Source organism: Hemitrygon akajei, chromosome 11 (assembly GCF_048418815.1).
Source record: "Hemitrygon akajei chromosome 11, sHemAka1.3, whole genome shotgun sequence".
In the NCBI taxonomy this organism is placed as follows: domain Eukaryota; kingdom Metazoa; phylum Chordata; class Chondrichthyes; order Myliobatiformes; family Dasyatidae; genus Hemitrygon; species Hemitrygon akajei.
Window position 1 is genome coordinate 24,721,153 of NC_133134.1, and position 26,470 is coordinate 24,747,622.

Here is a 26,470-nt window from a genome sequence, read left to right on the forward strand (position 1 = left end):
GGGATATGCCCTCTCCTCATTACTACAATCGGGAAGGTGGTAAACCAGCCTGAAGTGCCACACTCAATGTATCAGGAACAGCTTCTTCCCTTCCGCCAGCAGATTTCAGAATGGTCTATGAACACCTTACTATACCTGTTTTGCATTATTTATTTCATTTTGGTAACTTTTAGTAATTTTTATGCCTTCCGTTGCACTGCTGCCACAAAACAACAAGTTTCACATTTGTCAATGATAAGAAACCTGATTCTGATGAATGCTGCCTTCTTGAAATACTGTTTCTTGAAGATGTCCTCAATAGTGGGGAAGGTTATGACCCTGATGGAGCTGGCTGAGTCTACAACACTCTGCAGCCTCTTGCGATCCTGTGCATAGGAGCCTCCATGCCAGGCTGTGATGCAATCGTCAGAATGCTTTCCACTGTACATCTATATAAATCTGCAAGGGTTTTTGCTGACATACCAAACCTCCTCAAACTCCCAACAAAGTACAGCATTCTTTCTTCATGACTGCATCAATGTGTTGGGCCCAGGATAGAGCTTCTGAGATGTTGACACCCTGGAAGTTGAAACTGCTTACCCTTTCCATTGCTGACCCTCAATGAAGAATGGTGTATATTCTGCTGACTTCCCTTCCTGAAGTCCACAATCAATTCCTTGGTCTTGCTGATGCTGAGTTTGAGATTATTTCTGCAACACTACTCAACTAGCTGAACTAATCTCACTCCTGTACACCTCCTTGTTGCATTCTAAGACATTACCAATAACAGCAGTGTCATCTGCGAATTTATAGATGGAAATTGAGCTGTGCTTAGCCACACAGCCATGAATGTAGAGAAAACACAGAGTAGATCTATGGGCTAAACACAGATCCTTGAGGTGGGCTGTGTTGATTGTCAGCGAAGAGATCTTATTACTGATCTGTACTGACTGTGGTCTCCCAATTAGAAAGTTGAGGATCAAATTGCAGTGGCCCACACAAGTGGAATCGGAGATTACACGCTTGTTTTCCAGATGAGAGATCATCACATGTTTAGGAAGCAATGCTGAAGAATGCCTGAGTGAATTTCTTCAATACATTGTGTAGAAGGTACACGTACTCATCACAATTATGGTGAAGAATATCACCAGTTCCTTTAATTTTTTGAAAGCAAGCAACACTTTTCTGACTTGTGGTTTGCAGTTGATGGCAAATCTTTAGGGAGACAATAGGTGTACCCTTTGATGTAGCTGAAGGCAGTAATACACAGGTCACTTCTACAGTGATACTCTGGAGATCTTTAACTTTCAATAATTATATTTAAGGTTAGTTACCTGATGTGCTTTTGTTAATAAAGCTGAAAATGTATTTATCACTAAAATCTTAATCACATGTTAAGTCCACTATTTGCATCCATCACAAATTTTGGTGAATAATTTGAAATAATTACATTGAATAACGTGGTAAATTGGATCAGCAAATTTGCTGATGATACAAAGATTGGAGGTGTTGTGAACAGTGAAGAAGGTTTTCAAAGCTTGCAGAGGGATTTGGACAAGCTGGAAAAATGGGTTGAAAAATGGCAGATGGAGTTGAATACAGACAAGTGTGAGGTATTGCACTTTGGAAAGACAAACCAAGGTAGAACATACAAGGTAAATGGTAGGACACTGAGGAGTGCAGTAGAACAGAGGGATCTGGGGATACAGATACAAAATTCCCTAAAAGTGGCGTCACAGGTAGATAGGGTCGTAAAGAGAGCTTTTGGTACATTGGCCTTTATAAATCAAAGTATTGAGTATAAGAGTTGGAATGTTATGGTGAGGTTGTATAAGGCATTGGTGAGGCCGAATTTGAAGTACTGTGTGCAGTTTTGGTCACCAAATTACAGGAAGGATATTAATAAGGTTGAAAGATTGCAGAGAAGGTTTACAAAGATGTTGCCGGGACTTGAGAAACTGAGTTATAGAGAAAGGTTGAATAGGTTACGACTTTATTCCCTGGAGCATAGAAGAATGAGGGGAGACTTGATAGAGGTATATAAAATTATGATGGGTATAGATAGAGTGAATGCAAGCAGGCTTTTTCCACTGAGGCTAGGGGAGAAAAGAACCAGAGGACATGGGTTAAGGGTGAAGGGGGAAAAGTTTATAGGGAACATTAGGGGTGGGACTTCTTCACACAGAGAGTGGTGGGAATGTGGAATGAGCTGCCAGATGAAGTGGTAAATGTGGGCTCACTTTTAACATCTAAGAAAAACTTGGACAGGTACATGGATGAGAGGTGTTTGGAGGGATATGGTTCATGAGCAGGCATTGGGACTAGGCAAAAAAAATGGTTCGGCACAGCCAAGAAGGGCCAAAAGGCCTGTTTCTGTGCTGTGATGTTCTATGGTTCTAACTGCAAATGACTTTTAAAATACTATATAGAATAATTTCTTGGTCACATTAAAAAATCGTAGAATTAATCTAGAGTATTATAATTTGTAAATTGATTACAACAGTAAAGGGCTTTTATAATTTGTCCTGTGGTGCCATGTCTCTGAAGAAGGAATTCTTAATTATAAAATCTTATTCAAAAGCCTGTAACCAGGCAGCGCTAGCAGAAACCCAGTGGAAATCTAAACTGGAGATACGTCCAGTTTTGCGATGACTGCAACTTCCAGTACATAGCTTTTAAATTGTAACGTGCACACCAAAATAAAACCAGAATTTGCGATGGATGCAATTTGAAGCTCTTTGGATAAACCATATTCACTTTGTGTTCACTGTTTGACCTGAGTCAAAATAAAGTGATATACAAAGAATAACACATTTGATACAAAAGGTCAAAGCTCAAGATACCACATAGCACAAGCTCTTTTAACCCAAATTGTGTTGCTGAATTGAAGTTTACAATATTTATGAAATTATTAAATTTCCTGATGAAAACAAGTTGGATTTTTATCCTGCAATTTCATCAATGCAATAGTGCCTTCTCTTTCCTTCTCTGCATCATTCCTCCAGATTTTCACCCCCACCACTCTCCTCTCTGCAGATTCCACCTTCCAGTGAAACCAACAGAAATAAAAATAGTTAGGAGGCATGTAATAGATGGGCAAACCATCAGCGGCTGGTTTGTTTCCTTGCTTAGATTGAATTTTACCTCATTGACTAAGGAAGTTATGAATAAAGGTAGAAAGTGCCGCAAAAATACTCTAACCACAATGGAACTATGTCAGAGAAAATTAAAAACCCCAACTTGTATATGCTTCTGTGTCCTAGTGCTAGGCAATAGCACATTTGATATTTAGTTCAAGTTACCAAATAGCAGGAACTACCTATAAGAAAGTGACACAAGACAAACCATGATAATAAATCCTTACAGAAAAGCGGCTGCTACACTAATCTCACACACAAAATGCTGGTGGAACACAACAGGCCAGGCAGCATCTATGGGGAGAAGCACTGTCGACGTTTTGGACCAAGATCCTTCGTCAAGACTAACTGAAAGTAAAGATACTAAGAGATTTGAAAGTAGTGGGGGGAGGGGGAAATGCGAAATGATAGAAGACCGGAGGGGGTGGGATGAAGCTAAGAGCTGGAAAGGTGATTGGCGAAAGTGATACAGAGCTGGAGAAGGGAAAGGATCATGGGATGGGAGGCCTCGGGAGAAAGAAAGGGGGAGGGGGGGGAGCACCAGAGGGAGATGGAGAACAGGCAGAGTGATGGGCAGAAAGGAAAAAAAAGCGGGGGGAAGCTAAATATATCAGGGATGGGGTAAGAAGGGGAGGAGGGGCATTAATGGAAGTTAGAGAAGTCAGTGTTCATGCCACCAGGTTGGAGGCTACCCAGCCGGTATATAAGGTGTTGTTCCTCCAACCTGAGTGTGGATTCATCTTGACAGTAGAGGAGGCCATGGATAGACATATCAGAATGGGACGTGGAATTAAAATGTGTGGCCACTGGGGGATCCTGCTTTCTCTGGCGGACCGAGCGTAGGTGTTCAGCGAAACAATCTCCCAGTCTGCGTCAGGTCTCACCAATATATAAAAGGCCACACCGGGAGCACTGGACGCAGTATACCACACCAGCCGACTCATAGGTGAAGTGTCGCCTCACCTGGAAGGACTGTCTGGGGCCCTGAATGGTGGTGAGGGAGGAAGTGTAAGGGCAGGTGTAGCACTTGTTCTTTTTTGTGTTTTGTGTTTTGCATTTTGTGTGTTGTTTGAATTTCCAGCGTCTGCAGATTTCCTCGTGTTTGCTACACTAATCTGCTATTTGTCAAGTTGCTGATCTCTAAGGCATTATGTAGACATGAGCTAATCAATGTCAAGAATATACGCACTTAGTTTAGGGGCATCTTCCTGTTTTGAAGAAAATTCAATGGACAGACTCACATGACAAACTTTGGTAAAAATAAGTTGAACAGTTGTTTACAAGACTACTGATTAAGACTGTGTGCAACTACAAATACATGTAGACCAAGGCTGTAAAATGTCTTACACCACACCGACATTCAATATTATAAAAACAAGAGCTAGAATTACTATCAAATATCTGTGATATATGAAATATCTGAAAACAACCCATTTCAGCAAAATATTTGACAGAATTATTAAGAAAACAAAATGTTTCAGATGATGGAAATCTGAAAATAGTAGCAATAAATTGATGTTGCAGTGTTTCCTGAGATTGGCAATTAGCTTGCAGACATTTCATCACCAGTCAAGGTGACATCATCAGTGCACAGTTGTTTATGTTCACTTGCCTCAGCCTTGATTGGTTACCCCTTCAATTGACCTTTGAATTCTATTGGCTTGCATTTCTTTGACTCTTAGGGGTTCATAGATGGTATCTTCTTATGCATTTTTGTTTACGGAGTTATCAGAAGAAAACCACACTTCTAAAGACTGTGCCGAGGATGTCGTGTTGAATGGTGATTAAACCTCTGCAAGCTAATTGCCAAGCACAGTGAACATCGCAACATCAGATGCCTCAACCCAATATTCACCATCCTAGGTAGTAACAAGTGCCTAAAATATTCAGTACGAATACTTCATGTACCACAGTAGAAGATTAGTGACAACTAAGAGCTTTGATCATCGGGCTTCAACTTCTGGGAACGCTGACTTCAGTCCTCGACCTGCAGTATTGTCCCCAGGACTTGCCAACTTGAATTGATGGTATTGACGCCAGGACTCGCTGATTTCGGTTGGGAAAGGGGAAGTGGGTTTGTTTTGCTATGGCTGTGCTGCTGTTGCTTGTGTTGTTCTGATGAACAATGGTGGATCTGAGCTTGATGGAGCATCTGACGCTGTTTATGCATTCTTTCTACTACTGACACTTGTTTTGAACCAAAATCCTTCACAAGAAGTTCTCACAACCAGGGTAGTGCTGAATGTTTAGATTAAGTCTCCGGCGAGGGGAATTCTGGACAGAGCACTTATTTTTTGCATTGGTGCTCCCTATGAATTGTTCAGTTATCTAATATATGGTACTAGCCCCCGTCACCATTCCCCCATTCCTGATTCCCTCTCTCACCTTATCTCCCTACCTACCCGTCACCTCCCCATTCTTTTTCTTGCATAGTCTTCTATCCTCTCCTATCAGATTCCCCCTTCCCCCACCCTTTATCTCTTTCACCAATCAACCTCCTAACTCGTTACTTCACCCCTCCCCTCTCTCGTTTCCCCTATCATCTTGCACTACTTCTTCTTCCTCCCCTCCCCTCACTTTCTTGCTCTGACTTTTCATCTTGTATTTTTTAAAAAGCAGAAAGACCAACTTTACCATCTGTACAGAAGGATTTTGGGGTAGAAGGTTATAGCTCACTGAAAATGGTGACATAAGTGCCAAGAGTAGTGAAGGCTGCAGCTGGCCTGTTTGCTTTCCAAAGGCCATCACTTTGACCTACTTAACAATAGCCTAATAATAGTTTACAATTACCCAGTTACCCAGTCTTTGTACTGTGATTCATGGGGAGTGCATACAAACTCCTTACTGACGGTGCCAGATTTGAACTCAGAATTATCCCGAGCTGTAACAACATTCAAGTCAAGTCAAGTCACTTTTATTGTCATTTCGACCATAATTGCTGGTACAGTACATAGTAAAAACGAGCAAACATGAGGAAATCTGCAGATGCTGGAAATTCAAACAACACACACAAAATGCTGGTGGAACACAGCAGGCCAGGCAGCATTGTTTGCTTTTTTGTTTCTTTTCTCTCTCTCTCCGCCCATCACTCTGCCTGTTCTCCATCTCTCTCTGGTGCTCCCCCCCTCCCCCTTTCTTTTTCCCAAGGCCTCCTGTCCTGTCCCATGATCCTTTCCCTTCTCCAGCTCTGTATCACTTTCACCAATCACCGCTCTTAGCTTCGTCCCACCCCCTCCGGTCTTCTCCTATCATTTCGCATTTCCCCCTCCCCCCACTACTTTCAAATCTTTTACTATCTTTCCTTTCAGTTAGTCCTGACGAAGGGTCTCGGCCCGAAACGTCAACAATGCTTCTCCTTATTGAATATAGGAGTTGGGATGTAATGTTAAAATTGTACAAGGCATTGGTGAGGCCAAAATTGGAGTATTGTGTACAGTTCTGGTCACCGAATTATAGGAAAGATGTCAACAAAATAAAGAGAGTACAGAGGAGATTTACTAGAATGTTACCTGGGTTTCAGCACCTAAGTTACAGTGAAAGGTTGAACAAGTTTATTCTTTGGAGCGTAGAAGGTTGAGGGGGGACTTGATAGAGGTATTTAAAATTATGAGGGGGATAGATAGATCCCACTACCAAGCACATCTTTCCCTCCCCTCCTTTCTGCTTTCCGCAGGGATCGCTCCCTACGCAACTCCCTTGTCCACTCATCCCCCCCATCCCTTCCCACCAATCTCCCTCCTGGCACTTATCCTTGTAAACGGAATGAGTGTTACACCTGCCCTTACACTTCCTCCCTCACAACCATTCAGGGCCCCAGACAGTCCTTCCAGGTGAGGCGACACTTCACCTGTGAGTCGGCTGGTGTGGTATACTGCGTCCGGTGCTCCCAGTGTGGCCTTTTATATATTGGTGAGACCCGACACAGACTGGGAGACCGTTTCACTGAACACCTACGCTCAGTCTGCCAGAGAAAGCAGGATCTCCCAGTGGCCACACATTTTAATTCCACGTCCCATTCCCATTCTGATATGTCTATCCATGGCCTCCTCTACTGTCAAGATGAAGCCACACTCAGGTTGGAGGAACAACACCTTATATACCGGCCGGGTAGCCTCCAACCTGATGGCATGAACACTGACTTCTCTAACTTCCATTAATGCCCCTCCTCCCCTTCTTACCCCATCCCGGACATATTTAGTTGTTTTTTTTCTCTGTCTCTGCCCATCACCCTGCCTGTTCTCCATCTCCCTCTGGTCCTCCCCCCCCCCCCCCCCCCCCACTTTCTTTCTCTTGAGGCCTCCTATCCCATGATCCTTTCCCTTCTCCAGCTCTGTATCACTTTCGCCAATCATCTTTCCAGCTCTTAGCTTCATCCCACCCCCTCCTGTCTTCTCCTATCATTTCACATTTCCCCCTCCCCCCACTACTTTCAAATCTCTTAGTATCTTTCCTTTCAATTAGTCCTGACGAAGGGTCTCGGCCCGAAACGTCGATAGTACTTCTCCTTATAGATGCTGCCTGCCCTGCTGTGTTCCACCAGCATTTTGTGTGTGTTGATAGTAAAAATGAGATGTTTTTCAGGAGCATGGTGTTACATGACACAGTACAAAAACTAGACTGAACTACGTAAAAACAACACAGAGAGGAAAAAAAACCAACTACAGTAGACTACAGACCTACCCAGGACTGCATAAAGTGCACAAAACAGTGCAGGCATTACAATAAATAATAAACATGACAATAGGGCAGTAAGGTGTCAGTCTAGGCTTTGGGTATTGAGGAGTCTGATAGCTTGGGGGAAGAAACTGTTACCCAGTTTGGTCGTGAGAGCCCGAATGCTTCAGTGCCTGTTCCCAGATGGCAGGAGGGAGAAGAGTTTGTATGAGGGGTGCATGGGGTCCTTCATAATGCTGTTTGCTTTACAGATCCATTCCCTACAATAACAAGTATACAGTTTTAGATACCGTTGGAGAGGATGAACTACCAGGAAAAGCTGCAGTGACCAGGTCTCCGGCACTGAGTCTGGCTCTGTGGCTCAGAAGGCAAGGGGAGAGAAGACGAGAGTAGTGATGATAGGAGTTTCAAGAGTTAGGAGGCAGACATGAGACACCAGATGATATGTTGCTTCCCAGGTGCGAGGGTCAGAGATGTTTCAGATCAAGTCCACAGCATCCTTAACAGGAAGGAAAGCAGCTAGAAGTCATGATATGTATCAGTACCAATAACAAAGCTATGAAAAAGGACGAGTTCCTGAATAACAAATATAATGAGCTAGGAAGGAGGCAAACAAGCAGCATCTAAAGGGCAGTAATCTCAGGATTGCTACCCGTGAGTGTAAGAACAGATGATTTGGCACATGAATGATTGGAGTATGGTTTCAGATTTGTAGATCATTGGGATTTCTCCTGCAGAAGGAATGACTTGTACAGAAGTAATGGGTTGCACCTGAACCCCAGTGGGACCAGAGTTCTTGTGGGCTGGTTTGCTAGAGCTGTTGGTGAGGGTTTAAACTAGGGGGATATGTTAGGTCAAATGATGGAGCAGTTAGTGTAAGGGTAGATGTAAAATACAGAAAGATTGTGAGGAAGGATAGGCAGTGGATGGGGCATAAATGCAGTCAATTGGATGGGTTGAAATAGATTTTCTTTAATGTGAGAAGTATCAGGAACAAGGTTGATGAAACTGAGAGCATGGATCAGTACTTGTGGCCATTACAGAGTCTTGGCTGTCACATGGGCAGGAACACTGGCTGTTTCAGGTTTTAAATGTTTCAAATGGGATGGAGGGAGGTAAAAGAGCTGTGGAGTGGCACTGCTAATCAGGGACAGTATCACAGTTGCAGAAAGGGAGGATGCTGTGGAAGGATCATCTACTGAGTCAATGTGGGCAAAAGTCAGAAACAGAAAGGGAGGAATCACTCTATTGGGAGCATTGGGTAGTCAAAACTGCCCAAGACATCACTGGTACCAACATACCCATCATCAAGGACATACATCAGAAAGATGCCCAAAAAAAGCCAGCAACATCATAAAGGATCCCACTCTGCTTATGGACTCTTTGTTCCACTCCCAACACGGGGTAGGCTAAATAGCATCACGGAGGAGGCAAAATAGCATCCATGTATGGACCATCATACTCAAAAACAGTTAAGTTCCCCATTTAGTAAAGCTGATCCTCACTACCACCAAGTCTACCACTACTTTATTATTTCCAGTCAGTCACTTTATGTATATCCTAGTGTCACTATACAGACATACAAGTTATCTATATTTATATTTAATAAGTATTTATATTTATCATAATATTTATTCCACCTGGGTAGCTTCCAACCCGATGGTAAGCATATCAATTTCTCCTTCTGGTAAAAAGATTTTCCCACCCCCTCGCCCTTTCTTCTATTCCCCACTCTGGCCTCTCATCTTTTCTCACCTGCCTATCACCTCCCCCTGCTTCTCTCCTATCAGATATCTTCCTCTGCAGCCCTTTAAATTTCCTACCCACCTGGCTTCACCCACCACCTTCTAGTTATCTTCCTTCCCCTCCCCCCACCTTTTATATCTGGTGTCTTCCCCCTTCCTTTCTAGTCCTGAAGAAGGGTCTCGGCCTGAAATGTTGACTGTTTGGTAATTTCCATGGATACTGCTTGGCCTGCTGAGTTCTTGAAGCACTTTGTGTGTGTTGCTTATATTTATTGTTTTTCTTTGTATTATTGTGTTCTTTAGCAGTGTGGCGGAACAGAGGGTTCTTGGGGTCCATATCCATAGAACCCTCAAAGATGATGCAGTAGTTGATAGTGTTGTTAAGAAGAATATGATCTGTTGGTCAGGTGACTGAATTCAAGTGCCACAAGGTAATGTTGCAACTCCATAACACCCTAGTTAGACCACACTTGGAATACAGTCGGCCCTCCTTATCCGTGGGGGATTGGTTCCAGGACCCCCCGTGGATACCAAAATTTGCGGATGCTCAAGTCCCTTATTTAACATTTATCACTGTGGTGGTCTTTAGGACCCAGCGGAACCCTGGACTTTATTTAACATGTCTCTGTGTGGTGGACATTAGGACCTGGCGGCGCAGCTCTGAATCCACAGTGTTTCTGTTCACAAAAATAATCACGATCACAATTGAAAATAAGGTGGAAGTAATAAAGCGATCGCAAAGAGGTGAAACGCCATCGGTCATTGGAAAAGCGTTAGGCTACAGTTGGTCAACAATCGGAACAATTTTAATGGAGAATGTGAAAGGCCCTGCCCCGATGAAAGCTACAATTATTACTAAGCAATGCAGTGGTTTAATTATTGAAATATGTATGTTTCTTAAGTGTTTTATATGCATAGAAAGGTAAAATCTGTACTATATACTAAGAAAAACGTTTGACTAACTGACGCTAAATAATACCGAATGTACCTGTTCTGACTTCAAATCCGACTTAAATGTCTCTGATCACGGACTCAGGAATGGAACTCATTCATAACCCTGGGACTGCCTGTACTTGTAAGTCATTTCTAGATTACTTATAATACCTAATACAATATAAATGCTATGTAAATAGTTGTTATACTGTATTGTTTAGGGAATAATGACAAGAAAAAATAGTCCGTAGATGCTCAAGCAACGAGTGCTGGAGAGAGAACTTCCAGGTTTTCCTGATCCGCAGTTGGTTGAATCTGCACATACGGAATCCACGGATAAGGAGGGCCAACTGTATTGTGTTCAGTTCTGGTTGCCTCATTATAGGAAGGATGTGGAAGCTTTGGAAAGAATGCAGAGGAGATTTGCCAGAACACTGTCTGGATTAGAGAACAATATTTTATGAGAAACAGTTGAGCAAACTAGGGCTTTTCTTTTTGGAGTGCAGACAGATGAGAGGCTGCTTGATAGAGGTGTATAAAATGCATAGATAGAGTGCACAAACTGTGCCTTTTTCCCCCAAGGTGACAATGGCTAATGTAAAAAGACAATTTTTAAGGTAACTGGAGGGAAATATAAGGGGATGCCAGTGGTAGATTTGTAAAAAACACACAGAGAGTGGGAAGTGAAAGACAGATACCTTAGAGACATTTAAGAGACTCTTAGGTAGGCACATGAATGAACGAGAAATGGAGGGCTGTGGGAGAGAAGGGTTAGATTGATCTTGCAGTAAGTTAAAAGTTTGGTACCACATCATGGGCTGAAGGGCCTGTACTATGTTCTAATATGGGTAAATGGGATCAATGTTGATTGGCATCACAACTGGCATTGATGAACTGGGCCAAAGAGCTATACAACTCTAACTCTGACCGAATGAATGAACTGTGAGACAGGTGCTTTTGTTGCAATCAATGAACTTTGCTTTGTGTTAACAAACTTTAAACTGAGTGAGGGTTAGAGATTTGCAGGGATCTTCATTAAAGCTATTGAAAGAAAATAATACCCAACAGCCATCATCCCCAGTTTCATGTCAACACCTTCACCATCCAACACCTGCATCCACCCATCCCCATCCTCCAGTCTTCTGGCACCTCCAGAGCCAATGCTTCTTGCCATTACTTGACCCACATACACTACAGAATATTGCTGCTTGGCAATCTCACACAAAACTGATACACACCCTTTCCCACAACAGTGCTGTTCAATGCCTTTCTAGGAACAGAAGCATTTTTAAATCTTGCATGTACAAGCACAATATCATTAATGTGATAAATTTATAGAGATAATTAATCAAGAATTCAAACAAGTTAATCAGACACAGGGTGCTTTTAACAAATTACATTGACTGTCCTTGATTGTCAACTGAATTAGTTGGTGGCATTTTCACCGAGTCAGAACGTTATGGGCTCAAGTTCCATTCTAAGGATCCAAATGCACAAATCTAGGCTGATAATCACTTCTCAACTGTTAAAGCTACACCTACAAGGCCTGTGGTTTCCTGGTGTACCCTTCTCCCTTTCTTAGGTGTAACATATGGTGCAGTGCATTTTTTCCCCATCCTTTAGCATTTCTCTTGTATTCAAGAGTCACGATTGTTCAATATCATTTCCAGTACACAAGTGTAAAGGAGAACAAAATAACTGTTACTTGAGATCTGATGCAGCATCAAAAAAACACAATAAGCTAAGGGACACAAATATGACAATAAATATAGATATTCAAGATAGCTTATATAACATTATATACATACATACATACTTTCTATGTATGTATATAATGTTATATTATATAAGCTATCTTGAGCTTATATGTGTGAATGTGAGTGTATATAATATTATACAGAGATTGACTGTTCATAAAGTAGTAATTAGCAGAAGACTATTGATATATATAAAGTTACTCGTACAGGAAATGATAAAGTAGTGGTAGTGCTTGGAGGAGGGTGGTGTGTGGAGGAGTGGGTTAGTAGCTGGAAGTGTTGATCAGACTTAATGCCTGGGGAAAGCAACTGTTTTTGAGTCTGGTGGTCCTGGCATGGATACTACCTCGATGATGGCAGTCCATGAGGAGGGTGGATGGGATCCTTCATGACGTTTCTGACCATTTTCCATCATTTTTCTGTATACATTTCCAAGAATGGATGATCATGCTTTGACTATTTTTACAAATGTAGGAATTAACAGCAGAATGCCACCTATCCCTCGAACCTGCTCTGCCTGTCAGTAAGATTATCGCCAATTTGCTTCTTTCGGTAATCCAAGGTTCCTCATGTACATACCTATAATAACCTTCAATAAAAGTAAATCTTTTCAAGATATTTTCTCTATTACTATTCTGCCCATGTTCCCTCGGATCAAGTTATGTGCTTCATTTGAAAAGACATACAATTTTTTTTTTAAGAAACATTTAAATTTAATAAAACAATAAAAAAAAAACAACATAATAATCTGCTGTCCATTCAAACATCAGATTTTAATAAAATGCCATCAGTAGATTCCAAAGTTCAACCCCAAATAGAGCAGCTTTTTGATGAGTTTTGCCTATTTAATAAACTAGTAGAAAGTAAATTGGATTGTTCTTTCTATTGAACTTCTTAGAGGCAGTTACTCAGTTCCCAGATGGTTCACAAAGCCTGTGCAAAGTATCAATTACAGGAAGTCCTCTAACTCTTCCTTAGGTCAGGATTTCTGGGGCCTTGGTAATCTCTGGCTATAAGGGATGAGCAGGAAATCTGCTGATATGTTCTTGTGCCAGAACCTGTTGTTACGTACCCGTGGGTATCTTGTACTTGTCACGTGACAGTGATGTTGAATATATGCTGGATTTAAGGTAATGGTCTTGTGATGGTGGAGTGACGTCATTTTCCTGCCAGTAGAGGTCATGTGACAGGTTTTTTTTAAACAGGGTATAAAAGGAGGACCCCTCCCTGTGAGGAGGGGCAGTTCGTGGCTGGATTTGCCATTTTGACTCCATGCCACTGCGTGGTCCAATATTATGACGCAGTTTGGTTGAAAGGTGGAGTTTTATTTAATGCCTAAAGTTTAAAAGGTCATTGCTGGCAGTTTCTTTATAATACTGGCAGTTAAAAATCAGTGGAGAGTGAAGATCGGAGTTTGGGAGCTAAAAGATCGAGGAAAGTCGATTTCGACAGTGAAACAGGTTCGACCTTGTTTGATTCTCATTCGGAAGGAATTCGTTGGCTGTGCCCGTGGTAACCCCTGCAAATAATAGCAGAAAGGGTTGGGTACAGTTTTGTCAAGGAAAGGTCAGTGCCTTTAAACCGTTTCATTTTCTCCTTCGTAAATTCTCCGGGAAAAGTATAGTTCGACTGGGAACAGCAGCAACACGACGTGAAAGAGAATTTAAATCATCTAAAAAGTCTCTCCTTTAATGGACTGTAATCATTTTGAACTTTTGCAGTACTACTTTGAAGAACTGTTTTTGCAACATCGCTTTAAGAACTGTTTTCACTTTATTCCTTTAAGAACTGTTTAAGCTGCCGTACAGCAGCTGATTTCCGGTTACGTTAGTTGTTTGTTTACTTTTTGGGGGTTTGTTTTTCAGTGTTTAATAAATGTTTTATTTGTTATAAAAAACCCTGCTTCACTTATATATTTATTGTTGCTGAATCTGCAACACTGTGAGGTCTGTGACAGCAGAGGAGCAGGAACTACTGGTGTTCAGTTGATTTCTCTCCTGGACTGCAAAACTGAATTGAAAAGAAGCCCACATAATTATTTTGGCATATATCCAATAACAGTGCTTGGCATCTTTAGCAATATTAGATCTAATCATAAAGGCACATCATCCATTGAAACAAATAATCTGCCAGTGTAGACATGCCGTCTACTTCTCTCCTGTCACAAATGATTGCCATTAATGCTGCATCTGTTAGTAATTTGTCTATTTTTTGGAACAATGCCTACCAAAATAATCTGAGAACAATACTTCTTTAAAGCTTGTTGAACTTGAACTATATCTACTTATGTAGAAAGTTCTGTGTCAATGATATACTTACTTGCACACTCAGGATCTGGATTGACTTGAGATGAAATAACACAATTCTACTACTGGCTCTTATTGTCTATTTGGGCAGAGAATCAACACTGAATATTAGCTAAACTTTCAATAGTAGTACAGAGCCAATGAACTCTTTGTTCTTTGCAAATGCTGAAAATAACTTGAGATAAACTTTACTAGAACTCTTGATAAAGGATTAGGTATTTCTTTTTGAAGTTTACTTTCCATTGGTTGTAATCACAATTTGATTGTTATAAAGACAAAGGTCTACCTTCCTGTGAAAACCCCCCCACCTACAGTACAATATATGTTTGCACATAATGGCTTTCAATGACTGTGAAACTTTATATATGAAAAATATTTTTTTAAGTGTGGTTAACACAAACAAGAAAATAATCAAAATAATAAACAACAGCTAAAACTTTGGTTAACTTAGTTCTGGCAACACTTAATCAAATTGTGGGCTTAGCCCCCTGTGCTACTCGCTTTATATCTATTATTATGTGGCCTAGTACAGCTCCATTGTTGTATTCAAGTTTGCTGACAACACCATTGAAGTTAGCCTAATCAAAGCTGGTGATAAATCGGGATATAGGAAGGAGTGGTGCAACCTCTCACTCAATAACTGGAAAACCAAAGAGGTTATTATTGACTACAGGAGGAAGAAGCCAAAGGTAGAACCAGTCCTCATTAGGGGACTGGAGGTGGAGAGGGTCAGTAACTTTAAATTCCATGGTGCTAACATATCCTGGGACTAGCATATAAGCATCATCACAAAGGCAGCACAACAATGTCTCTAACTTCTTAGAAGTTTCTGTAGTTTCAGCATGTCACCAAAAATTCTGACAATTTTTTTTTACCGCCAGGTATGGAAACACCAATGACAAGGAACTGAAAAGGCTACAGAAAGTGGTGGATACAGCAGTCCATCACAGGTAAAGCCCTCCCTACCAATGAGTACATTTACATGGAACGCTGCCACAAGAAAACAACATCCATCAAAGACCTCCACCATTGAGGCCATGCCATCTTCTCGCTACTGCCATCGGGCAGAAGGTACAGAAGCCTCATGTCCTACACTGTCAGGTTCAGGAACAGTTATTAACCTACTAACATCAGGCTCCTGAACCGGCATGGATAACTTCATTCACTGCTATCCTGAACTGATTCTATGACCTGCAGACTCACCTTCAAGAACTCTTTACGAGTCATGTTCTCAGTATTATATTTATTTGCAGTTTGTCTTTGCCTATGTATAACTATTCTATAGTATTTCTTTTTCCCTGTCCAGTAAATGTCAAGGTAGTATCTGATAACATATACATACTTTGATAATAAATTTACTTTGAACTTTGAATTGCCTATAGCAAGTGAATTGCATTAATTGGATAGAACACAGAACAGACAGCACTGAGCAGACCATTTGGCCCACACTGTTGCGATGATCTTGATACCAATTTATACAAAATACCTTCCTACTCTGCATCATCCATATCCCTTCATTCCATATCTAAAAGCCTCAAACATAGGGAGGTGGCGTAAAGCTGAACAATGCCAGCGATCAGGATTCCATTTCTGCTGCTGTCTGCAAGGTGTCTGAACATTCTTCATGTGAATGTGTGGGATTCCTCCCACATTCCAAAGATGTATGGGTTAGGGCTAGTAAATAGTGGGCATACTATACTGGTGCTGGAAGCATGGTGACATTTGTAGGCTGCCCACAGCACATCCTTGGACTGTGTTGGTCTTTGATGCAAATGACACATTTCACTATTTGTTTCAATCCACACTGACAAATAAAGTTAATTTTTAATCTTTCATTAAATATGTTTAAAGCTCCATCAAACTGCTTGCTTCCATGACCACCTCAGTAACCTATACCATTCTGCATATGAAAATTCTTGTCCCTAATACTGCCTTTAAACTACTCCCCGCACCCCTCCACCAACACTCTAAAAGTCAGTCCTCTGGTGTTTAATATTTCTACTCTAGGGCAAAGATTCTGTCTAAACTATCTAGGCCTCTCATAATTTTAAAACCCTCTGCCAGGTCTTTCCTTAGCTTCCGACACTCCAGGAAGGACAACCCAAGTTTGTACAACCTTTCCTTATTGCTTCTACCCTCTAATCTAGGCAGCATCCCGATAAAACTTGCCTGTACCCTCTCCACATCCTTCTTGTAATGGAGCAACCAGACTTGCACACAATATTCCAAGTGGGGTCTGACTGAAGTTTTATATAGCCAGAGAATGACTGAATGACTTCCTTACTCTTATATTCAACACCCGTACCAAAGAAGGCAAGCCAGTCCTCATTGAAGGATCAGAGCTGGAGAGTCTTTATAACCATATCAACTTGTATCAGTACTTCTAGTGAACTATGGACCTGGACCCCAAGATCCCTCTGTACTTCAATGCTATTAAGGGGTTTACCACTAGCTGTTTACTTTCTCCAATAATTTGACCTCCCAAAGTGCAACACCTCACACTTGTCTGGATTAAACTCCATCTGCTACTTTGTCTGCCCACTGATTTATATCTCACTGTATTTTTTGATGGTCCTTTACACTGTCTACAACTCCACCAGTCCTGATGTCAGTCATCATTTTGCCAATCCATTCATCTACATTTTCATCCAAATCATTTGCATATATCACAAACAACAGAGGTCTTTCAAAGTCATGGATCTGGAGGGCCAAATGGCCTGAACTCTAAGTTGAAAACAATCAGATGATTTAAAAGAAAAGCAGAAGATGCTGAAAAATGCAGCAGGTCAGACAGCATCTGTGGAGAGAGAAATCCTTTAGATAAGTGATCTAAAAGATCATTTTTAGATTTTTCTCTGTTTTTACTTACAATTTTCAACACCTGTAGTACACCTTTTCCTTAGGACTTTTAGCGCACAATTATTTAGTCTCAAAGTTCAAAGTAAATTTTATTACTCAGCACATCAAGAAAATAGTAACTATAACAGGATGAATGAAAGATCAGAGTGCAGAAGATAAACTGTACAAATGCAAATATAAATAAATAGCAATAAGCAAAGAGAATGTGAGATACTGAGATAAAGAGTCCTTTGAGATCTTTGGTTGTGAGAACATCTCAATGATGGGCAAAGTGAGTGCAGTTATCCCCTTCTGATCAAGAGCCTGATGGTTGAGCGGTAGTAACTGCTCTTGAACCCTGTGGTGCGAGTCCTGAGGCTCTTGTACCTTCTACTGGATGGCAGCAGTGAGAAAAGAGCATGGCCTGGGTGGTGGTGATCTCTGTTGATCTTGGATGCTGCTTTCCTATAATGGTTTGGAGGGCTTTACCTGTGATGTACTGGGCCAAATCCACTACCTTTTGTTCAATTTTTCATTCAGAGGCATTGGTGTTTCCATACCAGGCCGTGATGCAGCCAGTCAATACAGTCTCCACTACACATTTATACAAATTTGTCAAAGTTTTAGATGTTGTGCTGAATCTCCGGAGACTCACAAGGAAGTAGAGGCGCTGCCATGCTTTCTTTGTAATTACAGTACGTGCTGGGCCCAGGACAGATGCTCTGAAATAGCAACACCCAGGAATTTAAAGTTGCTAACCCTCTCCACCCCTGATCCTCCAATGAGAACTGGCTCAAACCTCTGTTTTTTCTCTCCTGAACTCTACAATTCAGTTCCTTGGTCTTGCTGACATTGAGTGAAAGATTGTTGTTATGACACCACTCAGCCAAATTTTCATTCTCTCGCCTGTATGCTGATTCATCACCACAATAGTGATGCAATCAGCAAACTTATTTATGGTATTAGAGCTGTGCTTGGGCACATAGTCATAGGTGTAAAGCAAATAGAGCAGGGGGTTAAGCACACAGCCCTGTGGTGCACCTGTGCTTATTGATTAGTTTTGAGGGGATAATGGCTTTGAATGCTGAGCTGTGGTCGATAATTCTGATAGTTTTACAATTTTTCTGGAATAGTTAAAAGAAATACACAATCTAGCTCTGTCCAGTTTGGAAATGGACTATTATTTCCCCTTCAGGAGGCGCTGCTCTACATGGATCCCAATCTTAAATGAATGAAAATTAATATTAGAAGATGAAGTACTTTCCTTGTCCAGAGAATCAATGAACTTCAATGGTATGATTGGATACCAATGAAGATTTTTACCATTTTGCTTAAGGTAAAACACGTTGATCAATCAGGTAACTGAAACACACACAATTCTCCAATACTGTACCACCCTCTAACATTAAATAACCTCCTAAATTAAATGGGCCTTCCAGAAAATACATGGAAAAAAGAACATTTTAAGAGGTGAGAAACAGTTAACCTAGGTTACATAGATTTTTTTTGCCAGTCCTGATATTTGCCATTTTTTAAAAAGTCAATCATGAAGTAGCTGTTTCCAACATTTATTGCCCAGTCCTACTTCCCTTGAACTGGGAAGATAGACATCTCAGAGAGTACTATGGTCACTCACATTGCTGTGGATCTAGAATCAAATATAGGCCAGCATATTCCTTTACCTAAAGGACCACAGTGAAACCAAGACATACCTCATTATGGGATAGAAATACAGTTGATTCCGGTTAATTGGGACACAGCAGGACCAGTACATTTTGGCCCAATTAAGCAGCTACACCAATTAGACAAAGTTTCATGGAAATGTTAAAAAGTATTACAAAAAGATAAGCTACTGTTTAACTAAGTAACAAATATGTATTTAAATGAAATGTAGAACTAATTAGAACAGTACCTATACCACTACAGTACTATAAAACTGTGTATTCGTTTCTAATAGTTATTGACAGAGGAATTCATCCAGTGTACGCTGCTGTGTCCTTATGACTGACTGTAAATGAACAAGATCAGCACAGACAATGGACTGCCTTCATACAATGCTTTTGACAATTGCATCCTCCAAATCTTCATTTTCATTGTAATATTCAAGATGATTGGCAATACCTTCAAGTTCATCGAAGTACGTAACTTAAAGTAGTGAAATTATTTCATTTTCACTCACGGCCATTTCTAGTGTCTTCAAGCCCAAGTACTTGAAACTGTAGTGAGCAAAACAGTTCTGAATTGTCTTACTGCTTATCTCTCACTAACTATCAGCAACAAAAATCACTGATTTTTGAACACAAACACATGCTATTTATTATCTATTTATCTATTATGACGCTATTTAAAAACTGTTAGCTTAAAGCATGGCAGTTGTAACTAACGGCCACATAAGCACATGCGACTGATGCTGGTTGGAAACTTCAGCAAGTCTCTTACCGAAATTAAGCGGCATAGTATCCCAAATAATCGAAGGAAATCCCGGCTATTTTCTCGATTAGTTTTAGTTCTTTAAGAGTTGTCCCAAATAAGCGGCTGCCCCAATTAACTGGAATCCATTGCATTGGGGTGGGGGGGGGGGGGGGGGAGGAATCTGTACTATGACTAGTTTTTAAAAAATTTCTATCTTTGCAATGTTATAACAAATATGTGTCCTTAGAAGAAATTAAGAGATATTTTGGATTGTAAAGGACAATCCTTTGAAATACAACAGCTGGGTGTGTGTTTAGCAAGTTTCTAAGATAAATAGATATAACATTCCTATTTGGAAAAAAAAGTTATGAACACAGGGAATCATCACATTTTCCACAAAGTTTTAAAAAAAGTATTGAAATCAATTAATGAGAAGCAGCGAAGTAGGGTCAACATCAGTGAACTTAGTTAAACTTATATTTCTTTAGAACAGCAGGAGATGGTGGGAAAGATCTCTGCTGCAGTACAAATCCATAGCACAGAAATTTTCAAAGAGGACACTGCTTGGAGGTTTTTTTTAAAAACTCTAAGCAGCTCAATGAAAACTGGTTCCTACTTCGTTTTTCTGTGACTGATAATTTTAATGTCATGTTGCTTTACAATGTTGATGGGGAAATTATGTTTCATTACTGGCCTTACTAGCCACAGCAATCATTTGTAATTTTAGAGATGATAGGCTTTAGCTCAGATCACCCAGATTTACTTGTGATTTTGTATTAATTTTGACAATTTGAAAAAAATACCAGGCCATAGACATAGTCGGCTATGGAAACTCAACAGTTTCAAGAATATTCAACATCTAGAATGCTACACAGCCTGGGCAACATCAGCAAGATTATGAAGTACTTTTGTGCCTTAATTATTGTGGGTAGCTGTTCAAATCTACTGATTTTAATGCCAAATTTATGAATGGTGAACAAGACTAAAATAATGCTCTAGAGCTCATGCAGTATGATCGTTGGGCTGAGATGACTAGCTATCACCAAACAGTAACTTTTGCTTGTTCAGGTATGACTCCGACCAATGAAGAGATTATTTTTAATTTCCATCAATTTCAGGTTTATCGGGCACCTTTCAGTGACTACAACCTTAATGTGAAAAAGAAGTTATTCTGACCTCATCTCTAGAATTCTTATCTCATGTTCATATTTGGATCAAAACTGTAATTATGACTGAGGCTAGAAGAATTCCCAGAGAGGATGACAAACAGGGACATGGACCATTTGAATATCTATCTATTAAAGCAAGTTCATGGCTACACTTGCAAGTTTCCCTTGAAACATTAATGATCAGTGTGTGTCACTCAAAGCCAACAAATTTAAATTCCTGCACAAATTCCTAAACAAATCTAAGTGCTTCTGGCAGAGCACAAACAGAACTTCAGGAAGAAGTTATCAGTAACTAAATTGGGAATAGTCTGAATACATGACAATTCACTCACTGCTTTGAGTTCATTTTGATTACAGCAGATGCAGCACATCAAAGCAATTTCCCAGTGCATGGTAGGTACCAATACTCTAATGGCATCAGCCAAGGAGAATCTATCTTCTTAATCTTGGAGGACAGATACTCTTCACTTTCAAAAAGATGTCGCTCAGACCCATTAGAAACATAGAAGGCCTATGCGACTGCGCGACTTCACACCAACTGCGCGTAATAACAGCCGTCCGGCAGTGCTTGCGCAGTACCAAGCAGAAGCAAAAGCAGAAATCTACAGCACAATTCAGACCCTTTGGCCCACAAAGCTGTGCCAAACATGTCCTTACCTGAGAAATTACTTGGGGTTACCCACAGCCCTCTATTTTTCTGAGCTCCATATACTTGTCCAGGAGCCTCTTAAAAGACGCTATCATATCCACCTCCAGCACTGTTGCTAGCAGCCCATTCCATGCACTGACCACTCTCTGCATAAAAAAAAACTTACCCCTGATATCTCCTCTGTACCTACTTTCAAGCACATTAAAACAGTGCATTCTCGTGCCAGCCATTTCAGCCCTTGGAAAAAGCCTCTGACTATCCACACAATCAATACCTCTCATCATCTAAAACACCTCTCATCCTCCGTCACTCTAAGGAAAAAAGGCCAAGTTCACTCAACCTATTCTCATAAGGCATGTTCCCCAATCCAGACAACATCCTTGTACATCTCCTCTGCACCCTTTCTACGGTAGTCTCAAAAACCCACTTCCTCATGTCACATAGAGGAAGCCAAATTAGTTGACTACTTGCAAATCTGAATGGAGAATTTGACTGTGGAATTTTTCCTCCTTTTAGTTGCTAAGCAATTGTTGTCACCAGATGGCAGGACTGACAGTGATGTAATGATTTATTAGCCGGTTAGCACTATCTACATGATGTGGTTGAGCACAAACATAATTTTTCATTGGTACTGTGATAAAGTTTGTTCTTCATCTATGCATGCACCACTCCTGGTATATCTTATAACCCTTATTGAACATGGATTAGTCAGATGGCTTGATAATAATGTAAACAGGAGGAATATGCTACACTCAACAAAGAGCACTGATTCATCTGCAGAACAATAGAAATGGGTGGTAATCAGTAGGGTGCAAGAGGAGGATAAAAGTGTACAAGAATTAGGGAGTACAATACAAAAAAAAGCCATTAACTACTGGGTCATCATTCAGTAGATGACTTGTGTCCCAATTTTCCAATGCAGCCCATTTTATGCAAAACTACTCATTACACCATACAGTACAAAGTGGTGGGCCTACTGGAACAGTTTCCCCCACCGCATCTATCTCCTTTGTCAGCAGAGACTGAAGAAAATCTGCTGTTCAGATCCTCAGTGGCTGGAAGGCCTAGGTCATGGATAACAATTGGGAATAAAAATCCCTAGTTAACATTGTGACAGTAATAAATCAATGTGTGGCTAATTGTACCTTCTATAGCTACTTCAATGGCATCTTTAAAAACTTAGACTGAAGATCAATCTTGGGGAATTTTATGCTCTCTAAACTTCTGCACTTACCTAAAGCCATTTTATTCACTTTTGATGCATATTTGCAGCTTGTATTTTTCTCATAATTCTATCTACTTACAGCAAAATATAAACAATGCAGAATATTGAAGATGAGTGTTGCAGATTTATAGAACATTGCTCCATCTTAAATCTGTGGGAGGCAAACAAAACTGTAAACGTCAGCTATTATTCTTTGAGGAAGTTGCTTTGTGAGTATTAGTCCAGTGGTTATGATAAATTAGTGGTTCATACATCATTTCCTTATAAACCACTGGCAATAATTCAAAAATGATGTGCACAAGAATCAACCACATTGCTTATTTATCCAAGTATGAGCTAAGTCTTTCACTGTCCCAGTTATGTTCTGCTGACTACAATAATCAGCAATAGTAAATGTACTTTGGTGCAAAGACTGTGTCAGCATTCCGGTTGCCATTTATTGAAATTATTTCGACACTCACCACAGAGCCCAGCATCCGAGTGGTAATGACAAGGCTGGCATATTTACATTCATGTTCACTCAGAACTGCTAAGTGGATGATCTATTATGGCTTCCTCCTGACATCACCCCCATTGCAAAAATAGTCCTCTACCCATTTGATTCACTTCAAGTGGTAGAAGAACCATGAGCACTGGATAAAATATGGGCCCTGGCAACCTGAAAATGTCTCAGCTATAGTGGTTAAGGTTTGCATTCGAGGACCTACTATGCATTTAGCCAAGTTGATTAGCATAGTTACAATGATGGCATGTTTCTGATCATTTGAAATAAAACATACCGTTCACAGAAAGCAAAAAAGACTAATTACTGTCCAATCAATCTACCCCCGCAAACAAAGGTCCAATTTGGATTTCACTAGGACCACTCGGCTCCAGACCTTGGCCCAAAAATACACCAAAGAACTGAATTCCAAAGGTGAGGTAACAATGATTACCCTTTATATCCTGACAGTGCTTGATCAAATGTGGCATCCAGTAAGGCCAAGACTCTCAATAGCTTTAGGTAAAATATTCCAGTGGTTGAAGTCATATCTTGCTTAAAGAAAGATTACTGTAGTTGCTGGAGGACACTCATCCCAGACTCAGGACATATTTTCATGTACTGCTTAGGGCATAATTAGGCACAACACTTTTGTTGCTTTATTAATGATCCACCTTCCATCATATGCTGGGGATGTTCACTGATAATTACACAATATTTAATTCTTTTTGTATTTCCACAGCAAATGAAGGACAGCATGCCTACATTCAGAAGAACCTAGACAATATTCAGGCATTGTCTGATAAAGATTGAAAGTTGTTTAATGTCATTTTCTGTACACAAGTTTAAGTAAAATGAAATAATTGTTACTCCGGATCTGATGCGATACAAAATAAAAACATAAAAGATAAAGAACACAATAATAATAGTAATAAAAATGCAAAAATATAAATTTGTAATATAGTTTCCATACATATATCGATTCTATGTTAGTAAAGTGATGGTAGGCTGTATATAAGGTAACTAATGGGGTAAATAATAAAAGTAGTGGTGAAGTTAGTGGGTGGAGGTGTTGATCAACCATATTGCTTGAGGAAAGTAACTTTTTTTTTACTCTAGTGGTCCAAGCATGGATGTAACATAGCCTCCTCGCTAATAGGAGTGGGACAAACAGTTCACGAGCAGGGTGTTTGGGATCCTTCATTATGTTACTGGCCCTTTACCAGCATCTTTTCATATACATGTCCCTGAGAATGGGTAGGCAGGTGCCACTGATGCATTGGGCAGTCTTGACTACCCATTGTAGAGTCTTCTTGTCCACCGCAATGCAGTTTCCACACTAAGCTGTGATGCAGCTTGTTAGGATCCTCTCTACTCCATATCTGTAGGATGATGTGAGTATGGATATGCAAAGTCCAGATTTTTTTAGCCCCCTCAGGAAGTAGAGGCTTTGGTTGGTGAGCTTTCCTGACTGTGTTGGATGTGTTCTGGGACCACCAGAGGTTGTGCATATGAAGTGCAGTACTGCTGACATAAGGAGGGGGGCGTGTAAGTGGTGCGAGTTCTCCTGAAATCAATAACCATCAAGCTAATAACTGTCTTGTTGACATTGAGGAAGAGGTTATTTTCCTGGCACCAGGCCTCAAGCTCTTCCACCTTCTCTCTGTAGGCCATCTCATTGTTGTTGGTGATGAGCCCTACTACTGTCATGTCATCAGTGAACTTGACAATGTGATTTCTTGGGCGTTTGGCCGTGCAGTCTATTGTGAGCAGAGTTTACAACAACGGGCTCAGCACACAGCCTTGGAGGACACCCGTGATGAGGATGATGTGTAGGGAGGAGTGATTGTGCATCCTGACTATCTGAGGTCTGTTCATTAAGAAGTCCAACACCCATTTGTACTTAAGACCAAGGCAAAGGAGTTTGTTCACCAAGGTCTGTGGGACAATTACATTGAATGCCAAGCTGAAATCCAGAAGCAGCATAAGTGTCCTTGTTTTCTATGTGCCAGGGCCAGGTGCACGATAGATGCTATGGTATCTGTCGTAGAGCAGTTCTGTAGGTAAGTGTATTGGTGAGTGAGTGTCCAATGCGACAGCAATGGAATCCTTGATATGTGTCATAGTGGGTGATGAGGGATGGAGATTGAGGTCACCACTAAATGAACACTCAATATGAGCAGCTACAAAAATATTGCAACTATTAAAGCAGGTTAGGTACCAAATGACGAGTGGTTTGCCTCCAGAAGCTCCAAAAGGCATCTATAGGGCACAAATCACAAGTGTGATGGAATACTCTCCATATGCCTGCTCATATTACCAGCAATGCTAAGATCTCAAAAGGTGAATTAAAATGAGGAAATAAAAGACAAATTTGAAAAATTTTAAAACCTTTCATGAGGAATTTAAGAAAGAGACTTAAAAATTGAAATTGTTCTTTACTGGATCGAAGTAATTGTTTGGCATTGCACAAATACCAGATCATTAAAAGGGATCTTGTATAGTTAAGTACAAATTATAACATATCACTGTTAGTTTAATGTTTTTAAATCCATCATGTTCTTTAAAGAAACTAGCTGGTTAAAGGAAGCCAGTTGTTTGTACAAAGCAATGGGTCAATAAGTTCTGGAGACTCACAGCTCAGAATGGCTTTTTTTTCCATTTTAACTTCCTGGCTGAATTGTACATTATTAACTGTGTTTTGTAAATTCCCTGTGATTTTTCCTGAAACATTTGGACCAGTATTTCACTTTAAACAATAAAAGCTAACCATAAGGGAAAAAAAAGCTTCAGAACATTGTAGCTGGAAGCAATCTACGGTGCATTTAGCTTATGATGGTTCTGATACTGAAAGTAACAGAGGAACCAATGAATTCAGAAGATGGAGGTGGTTTTCCTTGTGACACCCAAGGGGATTGCTTGCTTGTTCCCAGTAATCCTGGTGGATTCAGCAATCTTAAAATGTTGTTACTATGGCCTAAATGTACAGCATGAGCCTTGACATGTCCCCTTATGACTTTGCTTATGTCCCCTCAGGCTATATTGTTACCATAGATGTTTTCATTCAGTCCTGTGAACATTCTTGTTCTCTTATCCTGATCCTGCAGCCTCGTTTTCAACTATAATTACTAAAATACAATTGGTAATTATGCCCTTTGACAATTT

The 26,470-nt window shown here is 40.5% G+C and overlaps 1 protein-coding gene across 6 annotated transcripts in view; it reads right to left on the minus strand.

The window, feature by feature from the left end:
• mrtfba (myocardin related transcription factor Ba) overlaps positions 1 to 26,470 on the minus strand; it is a 235,305-nt gene that overhangs the window by 68,377 nt on the left and 140,458 nt on the right. The window lies entirely within an intron of this gene.